Source organism: Hylobates moloch, unplaced genomic scaffold (genome assembly GCF_009828535.3).
Source record: "Hylobates moloch isolate HMO894 unplaced genomic scaffold, HMol_V3 SCAFFOLD_16, whole genome shotgun sequence".
Lineage (NCBI taxonomy): Eukaryota > Metazoa > Chordata > Mammalia > Primates > Hylobatidae > Hylobates > Hylobates moloch.
This window is the reverse complement of record NW_026652291.1, coordinates 61892285-61917553: the sequence shown is the minus strand read 5'-3', so window position 1 is coordinate 61917553 and position 25269 is coordinate 61892285. Positions and strand designations below refer to the sequence as shown.

The 25269-nt window shown below is 40.0% G+C and overlaps 1 protein-coding gene across 4 annotated transcripts in view; it reads left to right on the top strand.

Annotated features, from left to right (window-relative positions):
- STXBP6 (syntaxin binding protein 6) overlaps positions 1 to 25269 on the top strand; it is a 250811-nt gene that overhangs the window by 60595 nt on the left and 164947 nt on the right. The window lies entirely within an intron of this gene.

Genomic DNA, 25269 nt, shown 5'->3' with positions numbered 1-25269 from the left:
AGACCGGGCACGGTGGCTCACGCCTGTAATCCCAGCACTTCGGGAGGCCGAGGCAGGCGGATCATGAGGTCAGGAGATTGAGATCATCCTGGCTAACACGGTGAAACCCTGTCTCTACTAAAAATACAAAAAAATTAGCCGGGCATGGTGGCGGGCGCCTGTAATCCCAGCTACCAGGGAGTCTGAGGCAGGAGAATGGCGTGAAGCCGGGAGGTGGAGCTTGCAGTGAGCCGAGATCATGCCACTGCACTCCAGCCTGGGCAGTAGAGCAAGACTCCATCTCAAAAACAAAAAAATTCTTTTAAGCGTGTCCTACAAAACTTTAAATTATCTCAGGCCAATATGGTGATGTCCCCAAGGATTATAAGCAGAAAAACTCGTATAATTTGTAACCAAAACAAGCTAACATATTAGCATCTTTGTCCAAATAGCTAAATCAGTGTTGTCCTCACAGACACAGGCACATAACACTATTCTTCCTGCTAGGATCTGTGTTGTGTTTACGATTTATTGTAGCTAGAGGTATTAGAGGCTTCAATTTACTCCCGTGAACTTGTTTTTGTCTCCCCTCTGGTCTTTGGGCTTTTCTGATACTGCTCCAAGGAGACTGTCTATATATTGCAGCTCTTTCAGCTATAATCCTCTGTTTTTAAACTGAAGTCTTTTGGGGGTAGTGGCACCCCCAAAAAGTGGTTCCTTCTATAGTCTTCAGATGTCACCTCCTGTGACCATTCTATCCACACATCAGACTTAATCCTTTTGGATTCCCATAACATTGTATTCATAGCCGCTAATGTCATATAGTACGCATCCCATTACAGTTTCTTTCCTAGCCCATCTGTGAGCTTCTTTAGAGCAGCATTCATGTTTTAGTCTATCTTTTTTTTATATCCTAGATAATAGCATGGACAATCAATACATGTTGTTGGTTTGAATGAAAAAGTCCTTTTCTTTCAGCACTCTGAAGATCGCACTCCATGCTTCTCTTACTTGCATGGTTTCTGGTGAGCAATCTGCTGTCAATTGCTCTCGTGTTCCTCTGTAAGTAGGATATTCTTTTCCTTCTGGCTGCTTTATAGATTTTCACTTCCTTCTTGGTTTTCTGCAGTCTGAATAAGATACACCTAAGGGTGGTTTTTTGGGGATTGTGGTATAGTGGGAAATGTATACAGACAATCTCTGATTTACCATGGTTTGACTAACAATTTTTCAGCTGTACAATGGGTTTATTGGGGTGTTAATGCATGTTCAACTTACTGTATTTTTAACTTACAGTTGGTTTATTGGGCCATAACTTTATTGTAAGTTGAGCATCTGTATATTAATTATAAAAATGTACGTATATATGTATATAATATGTAACTTGAAGGGATATGTGTTCACTGGTATGAGAGCAAGGAACATACGTAGTTAAGGTTGAAGGCATTATTTTCTCCCATAAGAATAGTATTTTTGTCAATTTCTTGGAAATGGCCAAGATTTAGCTTTTTATCCATTGAATATTGAAGACAGACTATTGATTTTTTAAGGAGAATTCATTGAAGTTTTTATGTATGGTAAAATAATATTACCCAAATAGTTTCCTTTTAAAACAAACCCATAAAAGGCAACTCCCTCCAGGTTAGGGCCTGGATCATAGTAACACTTACATCTTCAGTGTCTGCCAAGCCTGTGGTAGGTGTTCAGTAAATTCAGGTTGATATGTACAAATTTATGAGTTCTAACAGTTGGGCCAAAGTAGCTGAGCTTTGTTTTTTTTACCTCCTGTAAAAGAGTCCTACACAAGAGGTCATGCTGTTTATTCAAGTAGCAGTCATTCTCTGGTAACATGTAATTTGATTGAAAGAGCTTTTGTTATTCCCTGAACTTGATCTGAGATTTCCCCAGCTATCCGCGGGCAGTTTTTCTTTTATTTCCAATATTTCTGTAATCTTGGTTCCAATACTTCTGTAATCTAGCTCAGCCAGTAAACAAAAACACCGAAGTTCAGACTTCTCATCTCTAATTTATGCATAAGAATATATTATTTTGACTTTATTGAAAAAATTACTTTTTTGCTTAAAATAACCCCTTCCTGCTTCCTAGACAACCATATACAAAGACAATCAACATAATAACCCAAGAAATGCACATTTTAATAACATGCCATTTTTCATTTATCAGATTGGCAACAACTAGTACAACTGATAATACCTAGTATTGGACAGAAAAAATGCAATCTCATACACTAGGGGTAGAGGGTTAATTAAAATTAGTACATTTTGGAAGAATATTGGACATATCTATCAACATTTTAAATATGTATCAATTTCTAACAACTTCTACAAGAATATTTGCGCAGATACACAGTGGTAGTTATATTGGTTATATTTTTTACCACTGAAAAATTGGAAAGAGTGTGAATATCTACTAATAGGAAAATGGTCAAGTAAAATATGACATATTTGTATGAAGAAATATATTACAGTTTTTAAAAATAGAGTTCTCTTTATATACACACAAACTATATAATATATATAATTTTTTCAGGTAAAAGGAAAGTTGTACTTAATAATGTTCCATTGAATTTTCTATGTGTGTGAATTATATATTCATAGGAAGAAGTCTAGGAGATTGTACGACATGCTGTTAACAATAGTTATCTCTGAAGGGTGGATTTATAGCAGCCTTTTATTTTCTACTTTATGCATTTTTGTATTGCTTATATAACCAAAAGAATTATACATGTTTTAAAATACTTATTCAGTGCTCTTTAGGAGTAGGGCGTTTAGCTCTGGATTGGGGATACAAAGGTGCATAATAAGATTTGATACTGATCACTAGGAGTTTATGGCTTAGTCAGTGAACACAGGGAAACAAATACATACAGTAATATCCGTGGGTACTGACAGAAGTTGCAAAATATTCAGTAGGATCAAGGATTCGTTTGATTGAGTAGGAATTAGGCATGAAAGAGAATAAGAAAGCTGCCATAGAAGAGATTTGAACTGAACCTTGAAAATGTGATACTTGATTTGGTATTTGATGGATGAATAGATGGCAGAGGGAGCATGAGAGAGTAAAGGCCTGGATGATGGTGTCAGGTTTGAGTTTTGGAAGTACAAGAAGGTTGACCTGGCTTCAGTTCATGAGCACCTGTGTATGTGAGTGTTGTTGTTGGGGAAATGGTGAGGGCTACGCACATAGAAAAGAGTAGACAGGATTCTGGCCTGTGAGTCAGGAAATTGCCCCTTCCTGAGTCTGACATATGCGTGCTGTGTGAATCTCCATAAAGTCACTTTCCCTCTGGACGTCAGTTACTTAATCTGTAAAATGAGAGGTTGAACTAGATTAGTGGCGTCATATGCTTTTACTTTTTTCCCTTTCTTTCTTTAGCTGTCATTTCCCAGGAAGGGTGTATTTCCATTCATTCTTGTGTCTTTGTATGCTCTGGAGCTAAGTCTTGGTACCAAAATTTCCCTCTCCCCTGCATTCCCTTCTCTCATTTTTTTTTTTTTTTTTTTTTTTTTTTGGAGATGGAGTTTCACTCATTTCTCTCTTGTTGCCCAGCCTGAAGTACAATGGCGCGATCTTGGCTCACCGCAGCCTCTGTCTCCCAGGTTTAAGCAATTCTCCTGCCTCAGCCTTCCAAGTAGCTGGGATTACAGGCGTGTGCCAGCATGCTTGGCTAATTTTATAATTTTTTTTAGTAGAGGCGGGGTTTCTCCATGTTGGTCAGGCTGGTCTCGAACTGGCGACCTCAGTTGATCCACCCGCCTCGGCTTCCCAAAGTGCTGGGATTACAGGCATGAGCCTTTTTTTTTTTTTTTCTTAAGGAGAGAAGCAAAGAGGCCCAGAATGATGTCAAGAATAAGACAGTTGAAATTTAACTGAAACTTATTAGATAAGTGATTTTGGGAATTATTGTTTTGAATGAGTTTCTAGGGCAGTAGCAGAGGAGAACAAAGCTGAGAGGTTCAGGTATAGGAAGCCCAGTTAGGTTGATAGTTGCAAGTTTACCAAGGAATTTGGTGTGAGAAAGAAATTCCTAAGGACTAAAACCTTGAGCCACAAAATGTTATGATCTACTCAGCACAAATAAGTCTAGTAAATAGCCAAGAAGCATTAAAAAATTAATCTAGCAGCTTTTGTCTAGAGTTCAACTCATAAGTAAATTTAATGTATGGAAGGTATACATTATATTTTGATCAACAAAATATATGTAGGTTTATTACTTTTACCCATGAAGTTATAAAACTATAAGAAAATTCAGCCATTTCTTTTATTATTTCAACTACTTGGGGTGGGAAGGGGGAGAATGAGTTCCAAATATGGAATCCCCTCTACAATTTATATAGTAAATCTACATATATAGATCAACATAAAGATTTTTATCTAACTGATGCACTCTTCTTTCCATTTGAGTTCTGAAAGCAGTGTTCAGATTTGTAATATGCAGTTTCTAAAATCTGGTGTGTAAGGTTTGTGAAAAGACAGTAATAAAGTAAGTTTATTGGGATCTCAGTACACAGCTTACTTTAGAACAGACATTGAGTTAGACTAGTCCTCTAAAAGGGAAAGATATGGGCTGGTAAACATTCAAGGGTATTTAGTTACTATGTTTCTAAGGTAGTTTTTTTGTTCATGTGGTTGGCCCATGAGTGAATCCCAAAGATAGAAGTTTTATTTCCAAGCAGTTTATTTTCTAGGAGCTAGGATAATTTGGATACCCTTAAAAGAAAAATATTTTTACCAGTTTTGTTAGGAAGTCCATGGAAGGTAAGAATAATGCTATTTTCTTTAAAATTTCTACTGTGCTGGAGATTGGATCTAGTGGCTCACTGCAAAAAATCCCACCTTCTTTAAGAAGTATTTCCAAATCTCCCTAGTAGGAATTAATCTATACATTCTCATTTATGGATTCATCCATTCATGCAAAAAAAAACTATTATTGAGCACTTGCTATGTGGGATTAAAACTGTGAGCAAGATAAACATAGTTCCTGCTGCTATGGTCTGAATGTGCCCCCAAAATTCGTATGTTGAATCTAATCGCAAATATAATGGTTGCAGAAAGTGGGGCCTTTGGGAAGTGACTAGGTCACGAGGGCAGATTTCTTGTGAATGGGATTATTACCCTTATAAAAGAGGCCCCAGAGAACTGCCTTGTCCCTTCTACCATGTGAGTACACAGCTACAAGGCACCATCTATGAACTAGGAAATGGGTCTTTGTCAGACACCAAATCTGCTGATGCCTTGATCTTGGACTTCTTAGCCTCCCGAAAAGTGAGAAATAAGTTTTTGTTGTTTATAAGCTACCTAGTCTGTGGAATTTTTTTTTTTTTTTTTTGAGACGGAGTCTCACTCTGTCACCTAGGCTAGAGTAGTGCAGTGGTGTGATCTCAGCTCACTCACTCCAGCCTCTGCCTCCCGGGCTCAAGTGATCCACCTGCCTCAGCCTCCCAAGTAGCTGGGACAACAGATGTGAGCCACCACACCCAGATAATTTTCATATTTGTGGTAGAGACAGGGTTTTACTATGTTGCTCAGGATGGTCTCAAACTCCTGACCTCAGGTGATCTGCCCGCCTCAGCCTCCCAAAGTGCTGGGATTAAAGGCGTGAGCCACCACACTCGGCCATATAGAATTTTGTAATAGCAACCAGAATGGACTAAGCCACCTGCCTTTCTAGAATTCATGGTTTCATGGGGGAGTATGGGGCAACTACACAGTGTTAACTGGTAGTATTATTACTGCTATAATGGAAGAAGTTCAGGCTGAATGCACATCTGGAAAGACTTCTTGGAGAAAGTGCCGTCTAAGCCCAGTAGTAGTTAACTGGATGAGCAGAGCTGGTTAGGGGCAATATACAAGGCTGGGGAAATAGCTTTGTGAAGGGATTGAAAGAGTGGAAAGGAAATTCAGAGTGGTTTGAGCTTGGCACATGAGGGAGAAGGAAGTAGTGTCAAGAGGAAAAGTTAGAGAAATAGTGGCTCTAGGACTCCGAGAGCCTTATCAAACCCACTATCCTGATGGCAGTAGTGAGCTATTAAGTTGATGACAGACATTCTAGAAAAATCACAGTAGATGCCATGTACAGAATGTATTAGATGGAGGCAAGAAGGTCATCACTGTTAAAGGTCGGAGGTAAGAAATCAATCCCACAACCCATTTTTGGAGTCTCTTTCTTCAGTACTACTCCTGGTACCAAGTACTTCATGAGTCAGGGTCCAGTCAGAAGAGAGAAGCAAAGTATGTATTTCAGATACTACCTGAGGTGATTTAACATAGGGAATTGGGGACCTGGGATATTTGATGGCTGAAAATGTAAATAGTGGAAGCAGAGGCTATATATAGACTGGTAACTCCAGGAAGCAGCTGCCATCCCTGCAGCTGGGAGGGACAAGAGGGAGTGGGTGATGTTAGCTAAACCAAGAAACTCATAGGGGCTACCACAGAGCTGCTGTGCTGATTGCTAAGGAGGTACTTGGATCTCTGGGAGAGGATTGCCTTCTTGCTGGTACTCGGACTATCAAGGGAGGGTGCAAGGCTGGTACACAGAGTGCTTAAAGCATGGGCAACTGGAGCTGTCTGCTACTGTATAGGCTGACAGGAGCTGGAAAACAGGAAGAGAGTTTCTTCTCTCCACCTCTGCCTTCCAGTTGCAAAGGAGTCTGGGAAATGTGGTTTGAAGACTTCTAGTCCCAACATCATAAAGCAGAATATAGAGGGTGGGCTTGGGCTGACAGACCGCTGGAAAATAATCTACCCTAGGCATTTCAGAAAAGTAACTCTACCTATGTATTGTAGGAAGTGGGTTGGAAGGAGGCAAAACTGGGCACTGGTTCATTGTACAGAGGATGTTGGTAGTAATCTAGGCAAGAGATGATGGCATCTTGATTTAGAGCAATGGCAAGAAAGAGAAGCGAGTAGATGTGTAGAGATTTAGAAAGTAGAGTTGAACAGAATTGGTAATTTATTGTGAGGGATGGGGATCAGTGAGAATAAAGGAGGGACAGGGATTGAGAAAGCTTGAGTTTTTTATTTAGGTGCATAGTGGTGCTGTTTACTGAGATAGGAACATAGGACTGGAAACTGTTTTGAGGAAGATGATTCATTCAGTTTTGGACCTGCTCAGTTTGATGTGCCTGTGGCTCATCTAGGTGGAAATTCATTGTGAATATGTGGGCTGAAGGTATAAATGTGATGTGTTTTCAGCCTGTAGGTGGTACTTGAAGTCTTAGAAATCACTGAGATCATCAAAGGAGACTATAGAGTGCAAAGAGAAGAGATCATAAGCTAGATCCAAGAGGCATAACAACGTTTAAGGAAAGAATACAAGCAGTGGAGAAAAGTTCGCAGTGACTGTGAAAGAGTGGTCAGAGATGTTGGAAGAAAACCAGAGTGTGTGGAGTCCCAGAACTAGGTAAGAATGTTGGAAGAAGAGGTCGTGGTCAACAGTTCAGATGCTCTAAATTTGACTGTTCAGTGTTGTTTGTGCTTCTGTTATCATACTCATCAAGTCTGCCTGTTTTTCAGAGTTACTTATGGTTGATTCTCCTCTAGTATCATGTAGGGCTGGGATGCTGTGCTGTATATGCCTCAGCAGCTAGCATTGATGTTTCGCACATACATATATTCTTGATTGGTGCTTATTGCATTACATTAATCAGGGATCAGCAAACTTGTGGGTAAACAAATGGGTAAGCCACTTGTTTTTATAAACAAAATTTTACTAGAATGCAGTGATGTCCATTCATTTATGTCTTGTCTATGACAGCTTTCACACTGTCGCAGCAGAGTTGAGTAGCTGTACCAACTCTGGTCTGCAAAGCTTAAAATGTTTACCAAGTGGTCCTTTATATTTGCTGACCCCTGGATTACGGTCCTGCATTAGGTGTTTTATGTCAGCTGGTAAGATTGTGTCTTTGACCTTTTTTTTTTTCCTCATTTTTTCTTCAAATTTGTTTGAGATATTTAGAGACCATGTGGAGTGTAGACTGTGCCTTTGCAGCACTGGTATGGTCTTGTTTGTGGTAAGGAGGCAGCAGAGCCAAGGGAAGGCAAAGCTCATGGGTAGTTAGAGCAGTCTCTTTCAGTGTGACTATGGGATTAAGTAGTACCTTTAAAAGGAAAGGCTAGGGCCAGGAAAGTGGAACAAGATGGGGAAAATGGATCTATGCATTGAAGACATGCTTTTTCAGCTCCATAATGTGGAGCTATTTCCCAGCTATTGTGCTAGGTGCTGGGATTTCTTCAGTACCTCAGAATCTGGTTGGAAAAACAGACTGGTAAGCAGAATCTTACAGTTCCCTACAATGTGCTTGGCACAGTGATAAAGCTGTTGGAATGTTGAGCAAAAGAGTGGCACCTAGCCCAGCCCAGGGAGAAGCAGCAGGAAGGAGAATGATCATATTAGGAGGAGGGCCACCAGGTGTCTGGGTTCTATATTGCCACATTCAAGCTGGGAGTGGATGTAGGGGCTGTGAGGCTTGGTGGGCCATCTACCAGCTCTCTAGTCAGAATTCCTGTGTGACAAGCAAGCCCTTGAGGCTGTGCAGTCATGGAGAAAAGGCAGTTCTGAGAGATGTACTTATGTCACCAAAGTTTGTCTTCTAGGCATTCTTTCCTTTTCTTTCTTCTTTTGTTAGATGACATATTTAGTGTGGTTCGAATTTGTGGGAATCATAACCTTGAATTGGTTGATTTTCCCCTTATGTAAAATACAAAAGTCATCTTGCATTAATATGTCTTTTGACTGTATTTGTGTTGCTCTTGGGGATGATAAAAGCTCAGTGAACTGAGCATCTAACAGGCAATGAAAGTTCTCTGTGTATTTAAGACTCTGAATTGGCTGTCATTTTACTATCCACACCCCTTAACAACATCATATTACACATTCGCATTAATCTACATTCTCTCAATGACCTGTATAAACTGATTAGGGCAGCTGTTAGGCCTACTGTATGAATAAAGAAAGTAAGACACATACTTGCAGATTTTAATTGTTTGCCAATACTCATTGCTTTTGTTGGTTCTTTTGGTTGCAAGTTATAGCAGGTCATTCCAATTACTTTAGGAAAAGAAGAGTTTTTCATAAGCCTGCATATGAACTGGAAGGGGGGATGACTAGATGAGCGGGAGTTCTGGGTGCTTCCTTTTCTCCTCTCTCCTCCTCCTCCTCTCTCTCTGCTCTTCTCCTCCTCTTTCTCTTCCTCCTTCTCCTCTCGCTCATCTCCTTCTCCTCTCTTCCCCCTCTCTGCTTTCCTCTTCTCTCTCTCTGCTGCCTCTCCTGTGTCTTCTCTCTGCTCTCCTCTCTCTTCTGTCTCTCTTCTCTTTCTCTCTCTTCCTACTCTCTCCTTTTTCTCTCCTCCTTTCTCATGCTCTCTCCTTTCTTCTCTTCTCTCTCTGCTCTCTCCTCCTCTGCTCTCTCCTCCATCCTCCCGCCTCCCTTCCCTCTCCCTGTCCCCTCTCTGCCTCTTCCTCTTTCTCTCCTCTTCTCTCTGCATATCTGCATCCCCCTTTCCTCAACCTACAGACCAGTTTTCTTTGTGGCATTTGCTTGTATGTGATCAGCCATCTTCTCTCAGCCTCTTTCTGCATAACTGACCTTAAAGCTTCAGCTCCCACTACTAATTGTTCTGTTTTCTTTCAGGATCTAATTGGCCCAGCTTATCTTTTTTTATTTTTATTTTTTTGAGATGGAGTTTCACTCATGTCCAGGCTGGAGTGCAATGGCATGATCTCGACTCACTGCAATCTCCACCTCCCAGATTCAAGCGATTCTCCTGCCTCAGCCTCCTGAGTAGCTGGGATTACGGGCCTGCACCATCACACCTGGCTAATTTTGTATTTTTAGTAGAGATGAGGTTTTGCCATGTTAGTCAGGTTGGTCTCAAACTCCTGACCTCAGGTGATCTATCCACCTCGGCCTCCCAAAGTACTGGGATTACAGGTGTGAGCCACTGCACGTGGCGTAGCTTATCTTTTCAAGCAAGGTCATATTGTAGCTGGATTGATTCTTCCTAAGTTGGGCCTTTCTCAGCTCTCCCTATCCTACTCAGCTTGGAACAGGGAGGCATACCCATATGGTGCATAAGATCAGGAAGTTGGAAGCTTCCTTCAGAAGCACAAAGTGATGAGACATTCTGAGGCAAGACCCTTCCCTGGCCTGGCTCGTAACTCATTTCCTACACACAGTTCTAAAGATCTCCTCTTCTAATGTAAGCCAATCCTTATAGGTAAAACCACGTATTCACTTAACCTTTCCCCAACAGGAAGTGTCCAAAGTCATAGTCAGCTTTGCTGACCGTGGGAACATTTAAAAAGCATTATCTCCATCTGAAGCCACAATTCTTGATCTCTGTCACAATTCTAGTTCTGTCACGATCCATTTGAACCATTCTGCAACCCGTGGACTACATGGCACATGTAACCACGGTACATGCTTAATGTATAAAGGTGAGGCATATCTTAATACTCACGTAAGAAAGAGGAGAAGGCTGCACCTCCCAGTCTCTGTGAGAAAGACACGTCATACCTGGGTCACTGGCTCAACATATGCTCTGTCTAGAACAGAGCCCATACTCGTGATGGGCAGCCTCCTTGCTGGCATTCTGAGGCCAGATGCTGGGAAATAGGTTCATTGGAGGATCTTAATTAAGCATGAAGACAGTCCTCACCTTTATACATTAGGCATGTACCATACTGCCATCCCCCTCCCCACAAACACACATTTCACATTCTTGGTATTTGTTTCTTCAGAGCCTGCTTTGTGACACTTTATCAGAGCAGCTGGCATATTGGGAGAGGGATAGAATATGAAGTGTTTATAAAATTCTAAGATGACTATGTGATATGAATATTTGGCTTATTTTTTGTTTATTTTGATGCCCTTAGTTCAGTTTCCCCAAATCGCTGTGATGATTTCTTGACCTCTGCTCTACTGCCCCATTGGGCAGTACTTTTTTATTTTTAAACTGTGCTTTACCTTTCCAAAAATATATTCTTACAACTTTCCCAATCATGCTAATTAATTTAGTATCTACACCAGCTTCTGTATCCTCAGTAACCAGTAATGAATTAGTAAACAGGCCAGTTATTAGAAAAATAGAACAACCTGGATGATGGTCACCTGAGAGACACCCTCAGTTTGGATGGTGGAATAGGGAGTAGTGGGGTCTGGTGATTTGGAGGTTGTAGAGATGGTGGGGTGGGCGGGCCTAATGTTGCCAGGTCTTTCCAGTTTTCAAGAGAAACTGGAAATATGTTTTACATAAAATATATATTTTTAGAAATATACATGAGCCAAGAAAACTTATTCTTGCAAAACTTTCTGTTTGTAACCTCAGGCCTGTTCCTTCCCACCTCAGTGAACTTCTCTACATAGGTGGGGATGAACATTTTTAAAGTAGTTTTCTGCCTGCTTCTCCCACTTCAAGAACACTTAGTACTAAATGGACATTTGAAGAGTACCTATTTGCCTCAGACACCTCTTTCCTGTGGCGTCTCAATGACCGTTTATTTATTTTTTCTACAAGGGTTCAAGTTCTTTGCAGAAATGGTTCCCTGCAGAGTATTCTCTGATTTCCACCTTGGACTGGGGGCTGTCTGTCTCTGCCGGCTGAAGCAATTCAGGGCACACCCATTGCACAGAACCCAGGTGGAAGCAGAGGCTGGAGCAGGCATATGTTCTAGGTCACTCACACAGAGCTAACAGCTTATTGAAATGTTGCATGGCTTTTTCTTGAAGCGGATCTACCTGCATAATCCATGCAGGCAGACTTAATTAATTTTTTTAATTACATTTCAAGGGTAGGCTTAATAGAGTAAGTATCTCCTGATCACCAGCTTCTGAAGGATTAAACTGTACTTGCCCCTTCTGCCGCTGTGAAGCAGCAACTTCAGAGTCTTAATTTTGTCTAGTTGGTTGCCTGTTTTCCTTGTCTTTCTCCTCAACGAGACAATTTTTTCTTTGAATATATCTGATTTGCCTGTGATCTCCAAACCTGCACAGAGCCCAGGTCGTGGTAATTACTCCCTAAATGTTTGTTGAATGAAGAAGGATAGGTCCTGCCCCTAGATGGATTTTGTTTGTTACCTCTGTTAATAAGGACCAGTATGCACTAGGGACAGAAACATTCATCAAGGCCAGATGAATGTCCTCTTAGAAGGCTAGGAGCACTTTGGCCCCGCATTATGTGATTTCTCTATCTGGTGGTTGGTGCTGAATGACAGCGACTATTATGCTTTATTCCCCTGCCTAATTGCTGAACACACAAGACCTGTCTATATTGATTTCTTCTCAGCTGTTGCATTGATTGGCTAACTTGTTGATTGTTCTTCTTTCCCACTAGAATGTAAGCTCCATGAGGGAAAGTACTTTGTTGCTCTTCTTCTCCTCAGTATCCTCAGTGTTAGGACAATGCAGTGATACTGAATGAGTAAGTGTGTATCTTATTCCAGCTTTGCTCTGCTCTTTGTCCATTTTCTGTTTGTTTTTCTCCTTTTTAAGAAAATGTTCACACCACTCTGCATCTCCCTTGGGTAACAACACCTCACAGTGGGAAAGACTTCACTTGGCTCTTGCCATTATTTTCCTGCTTAGGCTGGCCATTCCCTATGGAGTGGCAGAGGGTAGCAATGGAAATGATATGGGATTGAAGGAGGAAGACCCATTCCTTCTCTCTATGTGTCAGTAGAGACAATCATACCTCCCTCACAAGTGTGGAAGATGAAATAGGATGGCACTTGAGGAAAGGCTTTGTAAAATACTCTGTGAGGAACATGCTTTTTCAAATAAGAAGCTGACATGCTGATGTGCTTGTCTGCTTTTCAAGGATCAGGGCACCCCAGGTGGGAGCAGTTGGACCCAGGGAGCTGACTTCCATAACCTCCTTCTTCATCCTTCATACAGTCCTAGGAAGTGGATGGTACTATCCTACTTTAAAGGTGAAGATGCAGGTCTCAAAGATGCAGGATTTTGCCCAAATATTATTCGTTGAGTAAAGGCAAAGACAGGCTCAGACCTAGGTCTTGTGATAACAAATGTAAACTTCTTGTCACCATCCAACATCTGTCAGGTCGAGTCAGGGGAGAAGTGACTCCTGTACCTTGGCCCCCAGCTTTTGGATGGTGATCCTGATCACATTTGTTTGAATGTCTTTGTAACGTGTTAGTGTGTGGTACCATTAAGCTTGTACTAGTGTTAATTGAGTTCATATTAGGGTAGTATTCAACTGATAGATTTTTTTTTCTTTCCTATAAAACACTGCACAGCTAGTTAGGTCAGAAGTTAGTTATTTTCTGGAACATGCTGATTAAAAAGGGGTTGACATTGAATGACAGAAGAATTGATTGAATAGAGCAGAGCCCGAATTTGCATATGGACTTTGGGTCTGACCTGGATTTGTAGGTTATTCTTTTACATCTCAAGACATAGAATAGAGATGACCACCTATCCACCCATTCCACTCACATGGAGATTTCACCATTGAATGTGCTCAATCCTAACCAAGGCATTCTAGTTTGTAGCTTAAGTGAACCTGTAAAGACTCTCCAGTTACCCAACAGGACCTTGTGCAGCTGTGTGTGGAAATCAGGATAATTCCAGTGTTTCTGAGAGTGTTTTAATAGAGCACTGATTACAGATTGCAGGCACCTGGTGGTGTTTTTGTGCCGAGGCTGAAGGGTGCAGTTCCAAAGACAAGAAGTGGGCTAGACGGATTCCTATTTTCCCACCCTGTTGTTTATCAGGGCCTGGAATAGGTACTGAGAAACCCTGTCAACAGCTGATCCAGGCTCCTGGTATGGTTAGTGTGTGCTTTCAGGAGACCACCAACACCAGCACATTAATTCCCAAACCGAGAATGGACATGTGACTTTGCCCGGGGTGTATTCTCCTGCCGGTGGCTCAGAGCCTGGAGGCTGTAGGAGGGGCTCAGTTGGAGTCAATACAGAGGCCTGTGAGTTGGAGCTTGGCCAGAGTTACTCTGTGCTTCTTGGACTATCCTGGGCTGTTCCGCTTGGGCAGACCATCATTGCTTTTGGCCTCAATAGCCAAATGAGAAAACAAACTGTGAAAATTCAAGGGGAAAAGGGTGATAGCCAAGAGTTAAGGTTTAGAACTCTATGGGCCAGAGGTTTTCTAGTTCAGCACTTAATTTCAAGCCAATTCCCAAGAAAAAAAATTTAATCTGAGAAGAGTCCCCACTGTGATTAATCATGTTTTCTCTTTCTCTGTTCTCATTGTTCCCCAACACCACCTGTTCTCACCTTCCACAAATTCGGCAGTGCTCTACTATTTTACATTATCATTTCATGTTTCTCTGTTTTTTACTTTAAAAAGTCGAGAGCAACATTTAGCCCTCATATTGGTTTTGCTACTCTTTTGTTGTGTGACTTTGGAATCACCCTCTGGACTTCAGTTTCCTTATGTGTTAAGTGAGGTAATTGGATGAGATAGACCATCACTAGGATCACTTCCAGGCATTAAACTTTTAAGCTTAAGAATGCCACATTTCTGCTATGCCCACACTTTTTAACTGAGGTATAAGCTGCTGGTGTGTAAGGCCCAAAAGGGTGTCAAGTAATGTGGTTGGTTAGCTTATTTGTGAATATCTTGCTGAAATCCTTCTCCGTAAAGTAAAATGATGAAATTCCCCTTGCAGAGCCTTTGAAATTGGTGAAACTCAAGGCATTGCTGCTGGAGGAGCTAAGGTTCCTTGAAGCACTGTCAGCAAAAGATGGAAGGCCCAGAAAAAGTGGGAGCAGGAAGGTAACAGGGAGGGTCCAAGTTGTGCTTTTGAAATGCCAGAGTGGGAGTAATACAGCACAGGAAGTGGAAGAGGACTTCCCTTGAGAACCAGCAGAAACCTTTGAAATATGTGCCTTTCATATTTAAGCCTTTTCCGGTTTGGAAAATAGCCTGCAAGCCTCATAAAACTGCCTTGTGGCAGCCATCCAAGATCTCAAGAGTTGACTCCTGTTGCAAACTGCTGGTCTTGAAACGATGGTGGTGAGCAGCTGTGATGAGGCTTTCATGGGCATTGTCTCCTTTATGGAGGTAGAGATCTGTTGCAGAATCTCTCTGCTAATGTATTGTCAACTCCCAGTTTTGTTTGTAGAATTAAAACAAGCTCTATCCTAATAAGGCTGTGCGACTCCTTTGCCAATGAACCAGCATGATATGCACACATGAGATGAACAGATATCCAGAAAGAATGACTTCAAACTACAGCTCGATTTGTTATCTTTGTAGCTGCTGGGCTAGGCTGATAACAATATCTTGTACACCAGAAAATGTGGCCAGAGGCAAAAGTGTAAAGCAGTTGAATTTGTCTTGTTTTACCTAGAATGCATTCCAGCCTCACCTTTCCATACCTTTCTCATTTCTTCAATATGAGATAGTAAGGAAGAGCAAAGGCTTCTGGAGTCATGCATCGTAGGTTTAATTCCCTGCTCTGCCCTTGAGCTGTGTGATGTAGGACAATTTACTTAACCACTGAGCTTTAGTTTCCTCATCTGTAAAAGTCTCTCCACCCAGAGTATAAGTATATTAATAAGGATTTTTTGAATACCAAAGTCACATATCTAAGTATATACATCTCTTGTGTCAGAATTCAAGGTAGCTGACAGATGGGGAAATTGCTTTTGGAGGCTGAAAAGGAAGCCTTTCTATCACCATTCAGATTGTACTACACTGGCATGAATTCGTGAAGTTGACCCTTGAGGAGATCAGTTAAAGTTGGAATTACAGTCCTTGGCCAAATCCTTAATGAGATCAGAAGTGTTCATAAACCTTACTGGAAATTTCATTTGGGAAATTGAGGCATTGAAGGGCACAGTGTCTTGCCTTTTAAACAGAGTAGGTATGTGTAAAATGGCTCCTCAGAGTGTCACATTGCTTCTGTGCCTCTCACTGTTGTGAAGACGTCATGTTGGAGTATGACACTGATGATATATCCATTACAGAAAACTCACTCAAGCTCTTCCAAGAAATTGTAAAGTGGTGATATTCTCCAAATCAGCGATTCAAATAAGGAATGTTTCTTTTTTCTTTTTCTTTGGTTTCTTTGTTTTTGTTTTTGTTTTTTTAAGACAGAGTCTTGCTCTGTCGCCAGGCTGGAGTGCAGTCGCACGATCTCAGCTCACTGCAACCTCCACCTCCCGGGTTCAAGCGATTCTCCTGCCTCAGCCTCCCAAGTAGCTGGGACTACAGGTGCATGCCACCACGCCCGGCTAATTTTTGTATTTTTACTAGAGACAAGGTTTCACCGTGTTGGCCAGGATAATCTTGATCTCTTGACCTCGTGATCCACCCACCTCAGCCTCCCAACAAATAAGGAATGTTTTAAAATCGATGTTTGATTTAGAGAATATTTTAAAGAAGTTTTGCTCTGATTTAAAAAATTTTAGAAAGCACATGAACTTGTTTCAACTGTATTTTAGGTTTTTATTGGTTTCAAACTCTTAAAAAATGGAGGCTTTCTTTAAAGGCTTTTTTTTTTTTTTTTACTGTTATATTTTAAGTCTTTTCCAAAATAGAATTAGCTTAAATCAAGAAAACTTAAAATTTACCTAAAGCTTGAGTCAACAAATATCTAATATAAAAAGCTCATGTTATGCTTGCTGGAGAGTTTATGTTTGTTTGTTTCTTTATTTTTAATGGTAGATAGATCTTTTTGTTTTTTTTTCAAATCTGCAATTTCTGTTATCAATCATACCCTTCTCTAAGGGGAAAACATCTGACCTACTACCTAAACTTTTTACTTCCTTTCATATATGGGTTTAGTGCTTTTCCTTCTGTCTTTTCTTCAGTGTAAGCAAAAGAAATGAACTAATTGAGCAAGTAGTGCAGAACCTAGCAGATAATTAAAATGTTTATTTTCATGTTAAGTCAATCTTTATGTGGCTTTTGCCTGTATTTGAACATGGTTGGAATAGATTTGGCTATTTCCAATGCTGTCTGCTATAAGTGATGTTCTCAAGTCAGCATATTGTTTTCTTTCTTTTTTTTTTTTTGAGACGGAGTCTCGCTCTGTCACCCAGGCTGGAGTGCAGTGGCGCAATCTCAGCTCACTGCAAGCTCCGCCTCCCGGGTTCACGCCATTCTCCTGCCTCAGCCTCTCCGAGTAGCTGGGACTACAGGTGCCCGCCACCACGCCCGGCTAATTTTTTTTTTGTATTTTTAGTAGAGACGGGGTTTCACCGTGGTCTCGATCTCCTGACCTCGTGATCCACCCGCCTCGGCCTCCCAAAGTGCTGGGATTACAAGCGTGAGCCACCGCGCCCGGCCTCAACATATTGTTTTCTTAGTTTGCCGACTAGTAGTTGGATACCACAATGACATGATTGCTCAGTAAAAATAGGGGAATGTCAAAAAGTTGAGCTCTTTTTAATTTTTTTCTGTTACTACCTTCCTCTTTTGATGTGGTTCAACTCACTTTTCAAGGTTTGTTCTATGTTTTAGATTGATAAGCTTGTCAATATCCATAATACACCAATGAGTGTATTCCAGCCTGGGCTTCACTGTGATTCTTTATTTCTACCCATTACTGTAGAAAGGGTACATGGATATTGTAGAACTGGCTTAACTGGTCCTTGGAATTTAAACTTGTGAATGTGGAGATCCTATTAATAGAATCCCTTAGAATGAGTGATGCTTATGAAATCTTCGTCTTACCTCAATAAACCCTCCAAATGACATATCCTATGTAGCTTTTGTTGGTGGTGTTATTTTTTGGCTTTGTCATATCATTTGTGAAAGGATGTAGTAATTGACAAGAAGGTTAAAAAGTACACCCGCAATGTAAATAAACTTGTGTAAACACAGATCTTATGGTCAGGGTTTGTTCTTTGGATATCAAACTTACAAGAAGAATGTGTATACTGAACATATAAACAAGGAAAGAGGAGATGAAAATAATCTAGGTTTATAGTTGAAGCAGACGTGAGTCATGGGCTCAGAGAATCCTGTGAACATAATGTCTCTTACACAGGGAGAGTTCGTATATACAGGGAAAAGAAACCCAATCGGGTCTCATAGTGTTTGGCAGTCTGATGGCAGAAAAGCCATTCCTTATTTCCTTCCTTAAAGAATTAAACGGTATGACCAGGGCTGTTGTGTATGGTTGTGTTGTTTTTACAGTGTTCCAGAGTTATTCATCTAAGAGAGCAAGCACAGGCTAACGCGTAGCTGGTGTTCTGTTCGCCAGGTTGAAGGCTCCAGCACTGAGCTGCAATTGGACAGAAGAAGGGTACCATTTTCTTCCTACAAAATTACCTTCCAAGCCTTGTAATTATTCACAGTATTTGCTCTCCTTTCTCACAGCTTTTTGAGGGTGGGAGTTTGCTAATTTACTTTGGGGTTCTCAACACTATGCCTGGACTGGAGTTGAAAAAAGAATATGGCCAACTTATAATTGGGTCTCAATAAAATGTATTTTGATAGGTTTTCCAGGTTTGGTGAAAAAAATATGCCTTAAAACCGCAATGTTCAAGGAGCACGCCACTGAGATTTTAGTGGAGTACAAAGACTGTCCTGCAGAATCTCTGACCTGTTTCCTTGTTTCAAAATCCAGAGATAATCATATTAACGTTTTGGCAAACTATTTTCTAGACATCTCTTTATGCATGTAAATATACACATAAAATTGCAAATTCATGAGCTCATTTTCTGTTTTATAACCTCCTTGTTTTCACTCTGTATTGTTTCTTGGCAATTTTTCCAAGTCAATATCTGTAGGTCTGTGCCACAATTTTAAAAGGATAAGTAATATTCTGTTGGCTGGATGAGCTATACTGTATTTAACCAATGAAGATTGATGGGTATTTAGGTTGTTTATAATGATTTTTTCTTAAAAATGAATCAGAGGTAAGCATGCATCTGTGACACACATATGGTGTGTGCATGCTCACACCATTTTTTCTAATGGTAGAGTTGCTGGCTCAAAAGGTTTCAACTCATATTAATCTCTGTTGGAGAGGAATTATAACACTTCCTCATAATCCTTACACCAATTGGGTGTGTTAAAAATGACATAGTTTACCCTTCATAAAAACACATATCTGGGCTGGGCATGCACCTGTAATCCCAGCACTTTGGGAGGCTGAAGCAGGTGGATCACTTGAGGTCAGGAGTTGGAAACCAGCCTGGCCAACATGGTGAAACCCCATCTCTACTAAAATACAAAAATTAGCCGGGCATGGTGACATACACCTGTAATTTCAGCTACTCAGGAGGCTGAGGCAGGAGAATTGCTTGAACCTGGGAGACAGAGGTTGCAGTGAGCCAAGATGGTGCCACTGCACCCCAGCCTGGGCAACAATGAGACTCTGCCTCAAAAAAAAAAAAAAAAAATACATACGTATCTGAAGATTCTAATTTACAGTTTTGAAGCAAACTTTGGAAGATATATTCAGTGGCTCTCTTGATTACACATTTGGGATTAGATGTAGAAATACTTCGTAAATCATGAAGTGCTATGTAAACTTCAATGATTCATTGCTAGGGCTTTACAAAATATTTGCCATGTACACTTGTTTCTGGGGTCTTTTTATTTATTTTATAAATAATTCATTAAATACAGGGGGAAAACCCAAAGATAGTGGCTCTGGACCTGGTTGTATAGCAGAATAAACTGAAGAAGTCATTCAGAAAACAAGTTTCAGGCCTTGGCCCCAGATCCCCTGAATCTCTGTGAGCAGGACCTGGGCACCCAGGTGATATTCCTGTGCAGTCTTTGTTTGGAGTTTCTACTTTAAGATATTTTTTTTCCTATCTTCCACTATTTTTCTAGCAGATCAGATAATGTTTTTAGTTTTTATTCATATCCCCATTATTTTTCATGTTTAGAAGTTTCTGGCTCCTTTAAGTATGTTGTTAGAGGATTTGCTGAATGTCTGTTGATTTTACCCTAATTCTGTAAAGCTCGTGAAGCCTTAAATACGGGTTCTTGGTCTGCTATTCCCATCTGGTTTCTCACCATGGCAAGCCCATCCAATAGCCCTTGTTGTTTGTAGCAATAAAGAGTGATTGAACTTGAAGTGATTGTACTTTTAAGACTTCAAATGTTATCACCGGATTAAAGTTACCTGTCTATTCTAGTAGCATATCCGACTTCCTTTTTATAATCTACTTATAAGAACTAGTAGTTAAGAGTAGTAGTTGAATTACATGGAAAAACTGGTTGGTGGACTAAAACTTTTGTCTAATTTATTGTTTATTCACATGCCTACATACCATGGAAAGACTAAAGCTTTCAACTTGAGAACTGTCTTATCAAAGAGAAACATTATCTAAGTAAACATTTTGTTAAAAATCAGTAACTCTTTCTTAAACACTTTTAAAGGGGCTAAATTGGCCTCATATTATCTCCTTGATCTTAATATATGACATCAGAAAAAATAAAACTGATTTTCTTTGCATAAAAGCTTGTATATTTTCTGACTACCTGTTAAAGTTTTTGAACTTTGGAGCAAAATTAATATTTTTAGATTTCTAGGTTTAGTGATATACAATAACATCTGTTTTGTAGCATTTAGTATGTATATATTGTGACTTTTAAGGGAAGTAATTTAATATTTCTCTATTTACAACGTTGGCTTTTTCCTTGTTAAGGTTATTGTTTTTCTTTGTCAATAGCTGAGGCATGGAGAAGAAGCAGTTAAGTACAGTTAAGCTCGAATCATATTCATCCTTTGGAATATGACATTGGACAGCGTAGAGGGCTGATTGTGGTAAAGTAAGAGCAGTACTGGAGTCCTTTAGAGGAAGCATCAAAATTATTCAGGCCAGGGATGGTGAAGACCCAAACTAAGGCAGAGGAAGTGAGAACGAAGAAAAGCTAGTCTAGAAATATTAAATCCACAGGCCTCGGTGATTGGTTCATTATGGGGATTTGAAAGGGTTGAGGGAGAAGGAAGAGTCTAGGTTAGGTCTCAGTGGAAATGCTCTGTCTACAGCTAGGTATATGGGTTTAAAGCCAGAAAGGCCCTCTGAGTTGGATGCATGATTAGTGTCATCACATTATAGGTGGGAGTTAAAATTGAATTTGTAGAATTTCAAAAACAAAGTGGTAATGCAAAGAAGTCTAATTTTAGAGAATCTTACTTCTCTTATTTCTAACTTATTTGGGTTCACCAAACTGAAGTTCTGTTGAAGTAGGAAAGACTAGCTGATTTTCCCCCCCAAAGTCTTCCAGGGTGACATCATCTTGGTTCTTAACTTCAAAGACTCTGAAACTTGTTATCAGCATGCTGACTGCATCTGCCTTAGTGTTGAGACACATTAACTAGCTTATGAGACTGATGTCTAAAATTCTTGGTTACTCATTTACAATAAGAAGTATAATTGTTACATAGTCTAGAATACTTGTGTGGCACAGCCACAAGGCCAAAACATGATCAGAGGATTGCATGTTAAACATGGGATCAGAACAGAGGAGTTAATGAAGTTAGATCAACTATCTAACCGTACTAAGCTAAACAGATGGCACCGTTGCCTTACCAGAGGAGATTCTCTCTTCTCACATGAAAAATATTTAAGGGCTGTAGACTATACTTCCCTAGAACTACCTGCATGATAATGAATGCCTTAACAATGGAGGTTTTTAATTTGCTGCAGTTCCTACTACTCCTCTTGGTCTCCTGACCACAGACAACAAATACCAGTTCCACTACTGGAAACCAAAAATGTTGATATTGGAATACAAAAGCATCTTACACCTGTTCCCCTTTACTTATGCGCTTCATCTACCTGATCTCTGAGGTCATTTGAGTTTGCAACTCCTAACCTAAAGGATGGTCTTATTTCCTAGTTACTTGGGCAGTGGAAAGGCATCACACTACAGTAGCCATGCATTAACAAGAGTGGTATGTATAGATGTGATGGCATAAAGTGAGAAGATCAGAACTAACTGTGATTAGTTTTTTGTAACTAACACTTATGGGAACTAGCTGCTTTGACTTGCAAATCATATTGTAGGTTGGTTTCTTGGATGGAAAAATTTTGTAATTATACCCTGTAGAAGCAGGAAAAGAAAAGGCTTCCATGGGGTGATATAGGTTGGAGTAACTAGTGGTCACTGGTGTGCCATTGCTGTTATATTCATCTTAATTTCTTACACTGGGTTCTCAGCCTTGGGATGGACATTGATTTACCAACACTAAGACGTAAGGCCTGATAAAGCTGCTTAGATGGAGAGAAAAAAAATCCTGTGCATTGTCTTCCTATATTTTCTCCTGAAATGATTCATCCTTTCCATTCCCATCACTACCTTTCTGGTCTAGGTTTTAGCTCCTCTCCAGGCTCAGAGCATTTAAATTAGGTGGCAAAATGACTGCATGGCTGCATAAGAACCAGTTAGAGTTGTTTAAAATACAGATCCCAGGATTCTAATTTGGTGGGTATAAAGGAAGGACCCAGGAGTCTGCATTTTTGAAAAGCTCTCCATGCTGAATTCAGACATACAGTCAGATTCGGGATACTCATAAGTTATTGCTGTGAAGTTATGACAGTACCCCTTTTACTTTCTGATTCTTTTCCATCTAATCTGCTGTGCATTACCATTCCCAGGGTGACATTAACAACATGTATACATGTGTGTGCTGCACACTGGCCTGTTAGTGTCATTGCCATGAATAAAAACTTTTGATAATTTCACATAGAATGAATCTGATAATCTCCTAGTGAGTGTCCTAAAGAGCGACACCTATAAATTCCTCATCCTTGTGATACTTAGTACAAAACCATCCCTATAAGAGACTGTTTATCTGTAGGTGGAGGGTGTCACACTGATGGGTGAGAAAGGTGAGGATTTGTAAATAAAGTTGGGTTTCACTTTTACAAATACCTTTGGTATAGATGGCTGCATTTACTCAATTCTACAAGTTCAGAGGGATTTTTATCTTTTCATATCGTAGTAGGAGAATTAATAAAAATGTTTTATTTTTAAGCATTTTTTAATTATTCAGGCCACAGAATAAGTGTTCTGCATGTATTGTTTCATTTAATTCTTTAGTTCCAGGAAGTAGGTGAAGACATCTCTATGTTGTAGTTAATAAACTAAGGGTCTGTAATTTTAAGCGATTTACCCAGAAATCACACAAGCCTTAGGTGTTGGAGCTAAAATTTGAACCTGGGTTTGATTCTGAAACTTGTGCTCCGTGAAGAAGTTACTGGCTTTATCTATTCTCTCTCTCTCTTTTGTTCTTGGTCACTGACTATCAGCATATATATAAAAAAAAAAAGATCATTTCTATTTCTCACCAGTTTTTGAAAAGAACAGGATTTCCTAAGCTTGGTAAAACCACATTATCTTTCTTTCCTTTTTCTGACAGATTTTATATGATAAAATGGTAGCTTTCTTTTTCTTTTAACTACAGTTTTAGAAAACTGTGAACCTGAGATGAAAAAGCAAAAGCCATGACAGCTGGGAAGGCGCTGGTCCGAGAACACCTGGTGAGACTGGGCGCGGTGGCTCAAGCCTGTAATCCCGGCACTTTGGGAGGCCGAGGCGGGTGCATCACTTGAGATCAGGAGTTCAAGACCAGCCTGGCCAACATTGTGAAACCCTATCTCTACTAAAAATACAAAAATTAGCTAGGCGTGGTGGTAAGCGCCTGTAATCACAGCTACTGGGGAGGCTGAGGCAGTAGTGAGTCAAGAGTGCACCACTGCACCCCAGCCTGGGTGATAGAGCAAAACTCTGCCTCAAAAAAAAAAAAAGAGTGCCCAGTCAGCTCAGGACTTTGGCTTGCTTTCTACGTTGCTTATCAAATGGTTTGAAGCCACTGTGCTACTGCTGGCTTTCTTTTTCACCTGTACCCAAATAGTGAGAGGCAAGTGGCCTTGGAGCTAGAAAATAACCAGTATGTGTTTCTTTCTTTAAATAAATAAATAAATAAATAAAAGTCCCTGATAAATTGTAACACCTTGCCTAGGAAAGTCATGGGGTAAATTATGAAATTCTGTTACCAACTTGTAGGAAATCAGAGCATATCAGTTAGTGATCAGCATTTGAAAAACAGGTCCCCCTTCACTGTTGTCGTTTTGTTCTTGGCCAGCATGAAGAACCTGGTGGTGATGATAAAATATTGGGATTAGAGCACAAGTAGATGTGGGTATTAGATCTATAATTTCTAGGATATCTAGATGCATATTCTTTGTGTATGTATAGATAGGTATTCTTGTGTCACTAAGAAAACCTGCTCTATTACAGAATAAAAACTAGGAGAAATTTTCTTTAACTAGAAGGGTGTTCTTTTTTAATATATTGCTTTCCTACCAGAAGGTTATAGATGTGAACAGGTTACAGGTAAACAGTTGTGTGGGTAGCATTTGTGAATCTTGCATTGGGAAGGATGATCCCATGATCTTTTACTATGAACTATCTGGATTTAAGTGAAGCCTCTGATGTAGTTAGCAGTCAATTCCTGGAGAACTGGGACCATATCTTAATTATTTCTTGTATCTCTAATACTTATTATCATAGAAGTGGCACATAGCAGGTGTTTTTGTAATCAGCTGGCTCAGTTTTACAGCAGTCTGATCAACTCTTTGAGCTGTGTTACTGTAGATAGCTGTGCTGTTGATCCATATGCAGGATCTCTGATACTCTGCATGTCCAACCCATGGGCCTCTCTGTGCCTTTAATTTTGATTTGTTGAATTGCCTGAACAAATATCTATTCATTATTAGGGCACAGACTATTTATGACTAGGATGATGGAATGGAGAAAGTTTACTCAAGTTGCTGTAGAATCTTTTTGGATGACAGGCCTAATATTTCAGATTGACCTTGAACATAATAGATATAAAAAAGCAGAGTTAAGACCATTGGGGAAGTACAACTTTTAGAAAACTAAATATAACATGGGGGCTATGTATGTGTATGTTCTGGGGGGAACTCACTGTGAGTCAGCATCACACTGCTTTATTTTCTTAATTATTGGGCATCCACTGCCAGTTAACCAGAGGAGCATAACATGTGGGAGCTGCTGGGTAACATTTCCAAAATACTTAGCATTAGTTAGATATGTTTTTAGAATTTTGTATCCATTTTGGCTGAAGGAAAAGATGGAGTGTTTGTCAAGGGTACAGAGCATGGTAACTAGATGCAGAGGAGCACGGCAAACTAGGACCCATTGGAAGAAGCTAATAAATAAGAATTCATTACTTAGCGTGATCAAAGGCAGAAGAAGGGTATTAATTTAATGGTCTTCTGTTGTATGTATAGTTATTGTGTAGAAGATGATATAATTATTTCCATTATGAATGGAATTAGGGAAA